Below are 9,784 nucleotides of genomic sequence, written 5' to 3'. Positions count from 1 at the left end.
TTCTCAAAAGTCTTTATTCTTTTTGATTTGTTTTTGGGGGTTTGCAATTTTGTAACTGTTATTGTCTCTCTGCATAATGTACGCATACTGTTTATTTTGTTCGTTATTGTATGCCTATGTGGTTTTAGGGTTTTCTGTTTTATTTTTTTATTTTTGTAATTTTTAATATTTTTAGACTCGCAAGCCGAAGTGAATTTCACTGTGTATGTCTTTATATGTGTGACAATAAACAATTGAATTGAATTGAATTCTATCAAATGCCTTTATAGGCCTCTAACTAAAGGGTTTTTCCCCATTTATTTGTAAGAGTGGTTACCAAAAGTATACCTTCCCTTTAAGGCATCATAAAAATCAACAACCATAAACGTGCTAATGAAATTGTAGGTGTGTAGAGATTTGTTATGCTTTTTCTTTTCAAAGTACTCTGTTTGTCACGTTGAGCATTTTAAAAACAAATTTTATGACCGTAAAGTATAAGCTTTATGACAGAAAAGTAAAATATTCATTTCAATAAAAGCAGGTAGTGATATGCATCATAAAACCTTCATACGTAAACTCAAAATGTAGTTGTTGTTATTGGGGTTTTTGGGGGTCCAAAAAAGTATCTGAAATATTTTTCCTGCAAATTGCCAAGGCCATTGGCTGTGAAAAGAAATGCTAAACATTATCACCTGTTTAGTTTCACGATTTTGACAGCCTTTTTGTATGGGGTTGGTATGCTTGGGTGGCAGCAAGCTCTTGCGAGCTTAACCGGGCCCAATTGTATGGCTCTGTTTACCGCCGAATTCTGCGGTTACGATCACCATTCTCCGCTCACTTTGCCGGGGCAAAATTTTTGCGCTAGCTGTGTAGTTGAAAAATGCCTAGTAATGTAGGGTACACAGGCACACAAGCAAAAATTTCCTGCTAACCTAGGGAAATATGTATGGCCTAAGCGCAGACTTTTCTGTTCAGTAGGCACCGATTCTTTGCTTACGGTAAGCAGAGCCATGAAATTGGGCCCAAGAGCTACAACCTCTAGCCCGTCTGACGTCTGTTAGAAAGAGTGCAGCCATTTTATATTTACATTTATTTCCAAATCAAATTAGTGTACCCTAGACCAAGGCTGTTGGCAAATAGTCTGGTACCATTTTGCGCTGCTAATGTTAAACAAATATTGAGTTTAGTGAGTGCATTGTCGTAGAATTCAATCATGAGTTGGAATCTGGACTAATTCATTTCACGAGGCGAAGTCAGGGGAAATGGAAAAGGGTAGATTTGTCCGAGTGATTACATTCTGTGACAATGCACAAACAAAATATATTAAATATTTGTTTTATAGAACTCACAAATAGATCCTTGACATTTGAAAAGTTTCACAATTAAAACAAGATACTCATGGAAACTTGTGCGACCTACACTCTGAAAACCTCTATAAATATTCTTAACAATATAGATAACTCATTGTAGACATCAACCTTGTCCGCCGTGACATAAAGTTGCCTCATTTGGACAAACACGCAGGGAGAATATTATCTTTGAAACCCGCTGCCAATCAGCTCTAGCGTCCTATAATTATCATATCCATCATGTAGGAGTCCTATATTAATCTTTGGGGCATCGAGGCTGTATACATGGCAAAATAAAGGATAGCATGCGATACATGCTCCACTAATCAAATTATAAAGATCTGTGAGTGTGGTAGGCCAATGGAATAGTGTTTATTCCTGTTTCTGCTCACAGGAATTATACAAAAAAATGAAGGTTTCAACTCAGAGAAACGACCATCCATAAATTAACTTTGATGTACCCGAAGGACCCATTATAATTTCAGGGTTTTTTCTCTTTTGCTTGTCACTTCAAATCAGTATTTTTATGTTCTTCTTTAATTTGGCATGGAAATCGTAAGCAAAGCAAGGAGAATGCAGCTGCCTTTTGGGTTTGGAAAGTCTAGCGTTTAAACTGGAGAGAGAGGGTACGAGCGTGGAGTGAGGTTAGAGGACATTTCAATTGACGAAGCAATGAGAGATGCTTGGCTTGATAAAAAGACGCGATTAGATCTGGGCCATTCACTGGTTAATGTACCAGTCATGCGAACACTTTCTAAAAACATTTAAACTTCAACCAACTTAACAGGATTAAAACGAGCCTGGCATTTTGATCCAAGGATGTGGGCTGATATCCTGCCATGGGAGGGGGGGGGGGGGTTTCTCATTCTCATGAAATATTTATTTTCACAACAGGCTGGCTGCTGGATTCCACAGTTAGCGCAACTGTTTGCTCGACAAGTTCTTTAGAAAAATAATATAGTTTTTATTTTGGTGTGAGAGATTTAGTGTGCAAGCCAATAGTGATGAAAATGTTAGTCTAGGAAATTTTCAGATTATATCCCCCAGCAAGATAGCCCAGCTGCTGCTTTGCTTATTGTAAGCAGTGTTTATGAAATAGAAATTCTGTAAGTGTTAATAGCCATTATTTAAGCAGAGTCTGTTTACAGGCTTTGGGCCTAGTTTCACGACTGCTTATTGTCACTAGTTCACGATTATAGGGTAGGGCCTTGTCTGCTGGGGTGGTCAGGTTGGCGTAGTGTTATCTTGCCTTGCCTTGCACCTCTAGGACCTTGGTTCGAATCCTGCCAGTGGCACTACGTGGATTGGGTTTTCAATACCTGACTGCATGGGTTTTCCCTGGAATCATTTTCCAGGGGTTTCCCCTCCCACATCTAAAACTGAAACTTCCTTTCTTGTCTGCTCTCGCTTGGGTTCTTGGTTAGTATAAAGTTTAGAAAGCTAATAATGCAGGCCAATAACATATGGAATTCCCTGATGTGATGGAACAGCTTCCATTTAAAAAGAAATCCAATGAAGTCTCTCTCCAATTGCTTGCAGCTTTCAAATGTTTGTGTCTATGCATTTCTACCTGTTCAGATAGCACCTACTTACGTAACTTTGTACATGCACTATCAACATACCTCACCTTAGTTCAGTGGAAATACGCTTTGTGCATAAAACTCCCATTACGGGAGATGGGAGTGTGGAATTTAATACCTTTAGGATTTGTAAGTTAGATTTACCAGATTGGAACTGTCCATGGTTATAATGTGAATAACTTTATTAAAGCTGGGCGGACCACCAGCCATGATCTTTTCACTATTAAGCACCTAGGTGGTGATAAACACAGAACATAGGTATCTCTAAATTCTATTGTGCAGCGTTGGTGGGCCATGCTAGCAACTACAGACATTATTTGCTTGGTTCAAACATTGGTTTAAAGGCACTGGACACTATTGGTAATTGTCAAAGACCAGTCTTCTCACTACATTGTATCTCAACATATGCATAAAATAACAAACCTGTGAAAATTTGAGCTCAATTGGTCATCGAAGTTGCGAGAGCTTAATGGAAGAAAAACGCCCTTGTCGCACAAGTTGTGAGCTTTCAGATGCTTGATCAAAGTTAAATTCTGAGGTCTCGAAATCAAATTCAAATTTAGTGAGAAATTACTTTTTTTCTCAAAAAATACGTTACTTCAGAGGGAGCCGTTTCTCACAATGTTTTATACTATCAATAGCTCTCCATTGATCCTTAACATGTAAGTTTTTATGCTAACAATTTTTTTGAGTGATTACCAACAGTGTCCAGTGCCTTTGAAAAGAGACTGTGATTCAAACTGTGGGGAGAGGCTGAATATTTGATTAGTAGACACACAAACACAACTTGTTACATTAATTATAAGATCATCTATTAGAACTTTGTGACAGCTTGTTTAATTGGGTTTTCTTCTATTAAAAACTGTTTGGCCATGTGGTCCGGGCCCAATTTCATAGAGCTGCTCAAGCAGAGAATAATGCTTAGTGATTTTCTGCTTAGCACAAATGAACAGGATACCAACCCACAAATGTATGTGTGATATTACAGTTTGGCTGGTAACTGTATTCTGGTAAGCCTAATTTTGTTATGCATAAGACATCCAGAAGCTCTCTCCGATCCTGCCAGAAAAAAACACGCTATCTTCTTTTCATTGGTTGTCAGGTTTTTTTCGTACCGATATCTAATCGCTTCTGGAGGATTACAGTTTATGGTTTGAATTACGCAGCATTTACAGTCATTCTTGGTGGCATAATCCAGTAATCCGCAAAGTAATTAACTTCTAGTTTATTTTTATTGCGTTGAAGTCATCAAGTCATTACAGCACTCTAAGTCCTTTGTACCGATGCCTAGTAGCTGGGGAGGTATGCCTGCCCTATTGTCGCATAATTACACTGGGTCTTTTCAGGAGGGTCTTCGGCAGTCGGAGGAGTGGATTTTCTCTCCAAAAACACAACGTCTGCACTTTAAACTGCATAAAAAGTCCTTTTTGTACTGTAGAGCCACTTCCCAGGGTATGAAGTTCTAGGAAAACTCATGGCGAATCGCAACCACATCGGCGTAAGGTTAGCTTCGATAGGTCCTTGGTGTTATCCAGAGCTGGGGTATCTACTGGGTGTTTTGGACGCCCTGTTTCATTTGTCATTTACATATACGGGCATGCTTAGCTTGTGCGTAAAGCGCTCGCCTCTCACCAAGGTGACCCTAGCTCGATACCCGGCCATGCAGGGCCATATGTGAGTTGAGTTGTGCGTTTGCTCTTTGCTGTGTTAGAGGGTTTTCAATACCATCCATTTTTCTGGCTGTGCTCCGTGGTCATAATGGGTTGATAAGGCTGGCTGCCAAAGCCGCCCTTGCATGCCTGCTTCTCGAACACGTTGTAGCCGCGTCCTTCGCAATTTAGCTCTTAGCTGCGAGTAAGGATGATAAGCCCCCCAAATTATTATAATTATCATATTAAACCTTGCCCAACGGCACAAACGTACACACCCACTTTCACACTGTATCCCTTTTCCATGGGGTTCTGGTTACACGTTTCAAGAATACTCCGGAGCAGGGGTGGCTATTTCCCTGGGTACGCCCATTTGCTGGGGCAGACAGAGGGGAGACCAGGGGTAGGGCAATCTCGACCGTAGTGTGAAAAGGCTAGCCGGATATTCCCCTATGTAACCTCGGGGAATAGAGTAGTGTGAAAAGGGACTTGAGATTGTGATACAAATGCTCTCCATCTCTGTGAATCTCATCTGTAGGCCTTCCCTTTTCTAGATTGATGACGCTCTGCCAAAGTCATCTCACACCAGCCATAGAGCAAGGACAAGGGTAAATCAACCCACGATGTGTAGATATTGTAAGGTTACTGCAGCCAGACATATGGCTGCCAGACCAATTGCCCTGACCCAGCCAGTCATTAAAAACAACAGTTTACGCCATGGGTAAATATCTGAGGCATATTGCCAGCGTTTTATGGGGTGATAGTAATGTGTTGTTTATCTGGATATCATAATATCCTCATGCCCTTTTGGAATCGGCCTAGTTGGTCTTTTCCCCTTAAAGTGGGTCTTGATTTTAAAATCACTGGCAAAAGTCTTTTGAATAACATTTTGAGGGCAACTCTTGTGGAACAGGGGGAACAAGGTGTGCTTTGATGTAATGTGTTTAAAAAAAATAAGTCTTAATGTTTTAAACATTGTAATGTCAGATGTATGTGCAACATTAAATAATTCCTTGCCAATAGAGACTAAAACCTGTTTGGGAACATTGCTTTTTGTTGCTACCGAATATCATATCATTTATTTTTGGTAACTTGTCAGCCCATTTGATACCCTAAAGAGGCTTAAATCATAAAGTTCTTACCACGCCTGTATTTGGTTTCCATATTATCCGAATTTCAAAGCAAAACATTTTTTCCTTTGGTATTCTTTTAAAAGATCATAACAAGCATTTCTTAGGTGCTTTTAGGTGCTTTTAAACATTGTTTATAAATATTAGTGCCGTAAACCATAGCCAATAAGTTCAACAGCATTTTTATCCGTACTCTAAATAGGCCTGTGGATAAAGTATACAGCACAACTACAGTCGGTGCACTTTCAAAAAAAAACATTTACAACTGATATATTTATAATACGCACAAGTTCATTGTGTAAACCAGGGATTTAATTCATTATTCCAAACAGCGAGGAATTTTCCGCTGCAATTAATTACCAGAGGCATTTCCTGGTGCCGGCAATGAATCCCTTCTGTTTGGGATTATCCGCTTACTTTTGCTTGTATATGTATGTAAAAACGCAGGGGAAGTTATTTCAAGGCCCTTCTGGAGCTTTGAATTGAACCCTTGAAGTACAAGTACATGGCTTTGGAACTGAATGCACATTTTGGGGCCGACTTAAGGGGATTTAATTTTTTGTGGAAGTGGCTCTTGGATGTGGGAAGTACTGGGCACAATATTACGGGAAGAGCTTAAAGTGCAGTACTGAGCAATTTCAAAGAGCTGTATCAGCTTAGAATGAAGCTAAGTACAGCCAAATTATACTTTCCAGAGTAACGCTATCAGTCTAATGTCATGTCTCAGGTACATTCTGTAAATGGTCCCGCATGTTTTTGCTTTGCAGAGCATATATTTTCCTGGACTGTTTTTCCGTTTTAAGCAGCTCTATGAAACTACATTTAGCTCAATAAAGTAGCACAACCAAATTATGCTTTCCACAGTCAAAATACCATATCACATGTACAATCTGTGACTGGTATCCCGTATGTTTTTGCTTTGCAGAAACAAAATTCAGCACTGTTTTCTGTTTTATGCTTTCCAGAGCAAAGTTACCATGTAAAAATTCCATGTCACATGTATGATCTGTGACTACTATCTTGTAAAATTTTACTTTGCAGAAAATTGTTTGCACTCTTTTCTGTTTTAAGCAGCTCTATGAAATTTGGCCCCGATCAATGACCTTAGTTCAGTTCAATAGCCACCCACTTGGTCAAATGGAGGAAGGAAGCATGTCTCTTTCTGGATAGGTATTGTCTGACTTCTGAATATTACTTATCCACCTGGACATTTGGCAATGCTGAGCCAGTAAAACAAAAATATATTAGCATTTTCACATGAAGAAAAAATACATGCCGCCTGGGGTGGATTTCACAAAGAGTTAAGACTAGTCTTATCTCGAGTTGGGACGAGTTACTCGTCCCAACTTAGGACTATAGCCACACGTTTTGTATATATCTCCTAGGACTAGTCCTAAGTTATGACTAGTCCTAACTCTTTGTGAAATCCACCCCTGGTCTTTGACTTGGTGCCTCTTGAAAATATTGTATTGGCAATTTTCCTCATTGTATGCATGGAGTTAAAATAAAGTTATTACACTATTGTTATTGTTTTAATTATGGACACATCAGCGAGTTTGTTAATTTGTAACATATTTAGAGCTTTTTTTTGTTTTTTAAGTATAAGAGTAAATTGTATTGCACCTTGGCATAGTGGTTTCTTTCCTTGCCTTCCCACCTCTGGGACCCCTGTTTGAATCCTGGCAGGGGCAATATGTTGATTGGGTTTTCCTGATTGCATTGGGTTTTCCTGGAATAATTTCCTGGGGTTTTCCTCCCTCATCTAAAACTGAAACTTCATTTCTGTCTTCTCTCAATTGGGTTCTTGTCTAATGCATTGATTAAGTTCACTTTTTCTGAGAATCCTTGGCTGCCCAACCATAAATAATAAATGCAAGGAAATGAAATTAAATGAAACTGAGATATACGAAGTTCTGAAGTGCAATCTGCCGCCAACCATGCCAGGAACGTAGCGGCAATAACTGTAAAGTGTCTTTAGCGTACCTTCACACTACAGCTTTACGTCCAATCCAAAGGACAAAGCCATTATACGGTTAAGTGTCTCGCTAAAAAAGGACCTAATGCAAAGACTACCTGAAAGACACTGAAGCTTCAGCTTGTTGCTCAAGACCGCTCGCAAATGACCTAGAGCACTCCTTTAATAGTTCCTTGCATTGAGTATCTTGCCTAGTTCCGCCGATATTACCCTTCAATATTCAACCACCTTGGATAGAATCCTAATCAGTATTTGGTGAATAGTCTAAAGGGAAGGTATATGGTTTATAATCCCTCTTTAAAAGCACAGCCATTCTCGAGTTAGGACGAGTTACTCTTCCGAATTTAGGATTAATCTTAAGGTCTGCATGCTACAGTGCAGGGTTGGGACTCGTCCTAAGTCATAAGATTAATCCTAAGTTAGGAAGAGTTTGTGAAATCGACGGCTGGACACTATTGGTAATTACTCAAAATAAATGTTAACACAAAATAATAACTTGGTAACAAGCAATGGAGAGCTGTTGATAGCTTTAAAAACATTGTGAGAAACGGCTCCCTCTGAAAGTAACGTAGGTTTTGAGAAAGAGGTAATTTCTCTCTCAAATATTTAAAAAAATTCAGACCTGAAGCCTTTTATTAGGCATCTGAAAGAACACAAAAGTGTGCAACAAGGGTGTTTTTTACTTTCATTATTCTCTTGCAACTGTGATGATCAATTAAGTCCAAAGTGAGATACTGGTCTTTGACAATTACCAATGGTGTCCAGTGCCTTTAAAGGGAAGGTATACATTTGTTAATCCCCCTAAAAATTAATGTAAACAAAAACTTTTGGTTTGAAGCCTAGATACAAGTGTTTACTGACGGTCTGTGCTGGTATGAAGTTAACTAAAAATGACCTTTCATATTGAAGCTTTAAAAAAGATTCAGATATACAAAAGTTTGGACGATGACGTAAGTGTGGGTTTATACACAATGGCTGCACTGTAGAGATAAAGGTCAACGCGCCATTATAGAATTTCGATGACATGCGTACACAGCAACGTAAAAAAAACGGCAATATACGCATACAAGTGTATCAAGTGTCCAAAGTGAAGTTGACCATCATCCTATTAGCATTAATTACTTCACATCCTGGGTATATAGATTGCAGCTCAGGGCTGTCTTGGGTTGGCGCTGCGGCGCTATACTTGTCTCGGCCGTTGTTACAGTTTGCACTTAAGACTGGAGCCTTCTAAATGAATCATTCCTGTACTGGTTGATTAGTGGGCGTCCATCTTGGATGGAAAGTGGTTATAACCAATCACTGTAAGATTCATGTCGAGGCCTATTTTCATGGCTCTGCTTACCGTCAAGAATCGGCGCTTATATAAGCAGGGAATTCTGTCCGTTGTTACAGTTTGCACTTGAGACTGGAGCCTTCTAAATGAGACGTTCCTGTAATGGTTGATTAGTTGGCCATCCATCTTGGATGGAAAGTGGTATAACTGATTCATGTTGTGCTCACTGTGAGATTCATGTCAGGCCCATTTTTATGGCTCTGCTTATCGTAAGCAAAGAATCGGCGCTTACAGGAGCAGGGAATTCCAAATTTACGTCAAGCCTCTTTCGTGAGTTAGCAGCGAGGTTTTGCTTGTGCGCGTTCGTACTCGGCGTAACTAGGCATATTTCGCTTACACAGCTGGCGCAGAAATGTTGTGCTTGCACCATAAGCAGCAATGGTGGTTTGGGCTGAGGGTTGGGGAATCTTTTCCCTTGAAATATGTCGTTTGGGTCAAGGACTTGCTTACTCAAAAGTAGTACTACTCACATTAGTAACAATTTAAATATGAATTCTTCAGACTATATATATATAAAGACAGTTGCTACATTTATGTCACATGGTTCGGGCAACATTTTGTATGGCAAACTCCAGATGAGCAAACCCTTGTGCTATTGTTGCATATATTTATTCATTCAGAATTGTGTATGGGAGTTTGCCATTTCAATTGTAACTATGCAACAACTTGCCCTAAAACCATCATAGCAACTGTCTCTGTGTTGACATTCTGAGGAATTATGACTAAGAGCGAGTTACTGTACCATGCATCAAATGCTTCAATAGATCACAAAAGGGCCAACCTTTA

This window comes from Asterias rubens, chromosome 1 (genome assembly GCF_902459465.1).
Source record: "Asterias rubens chromosome 1, eAstRub1.3, whole genome shotgun sequence".
In the NCBI taxonomy this organism is placed as follows: Eukaryota; Metazoa; Echinodermata; class Asteroidea; order Forcipulatida; family Asteriidae; genus Asterias; species Asterias rubens.
The sequence above is the reverse complement of the archived record's forward strand: the minus strand, read 5'-3'. Positions refer to the sequence as shown.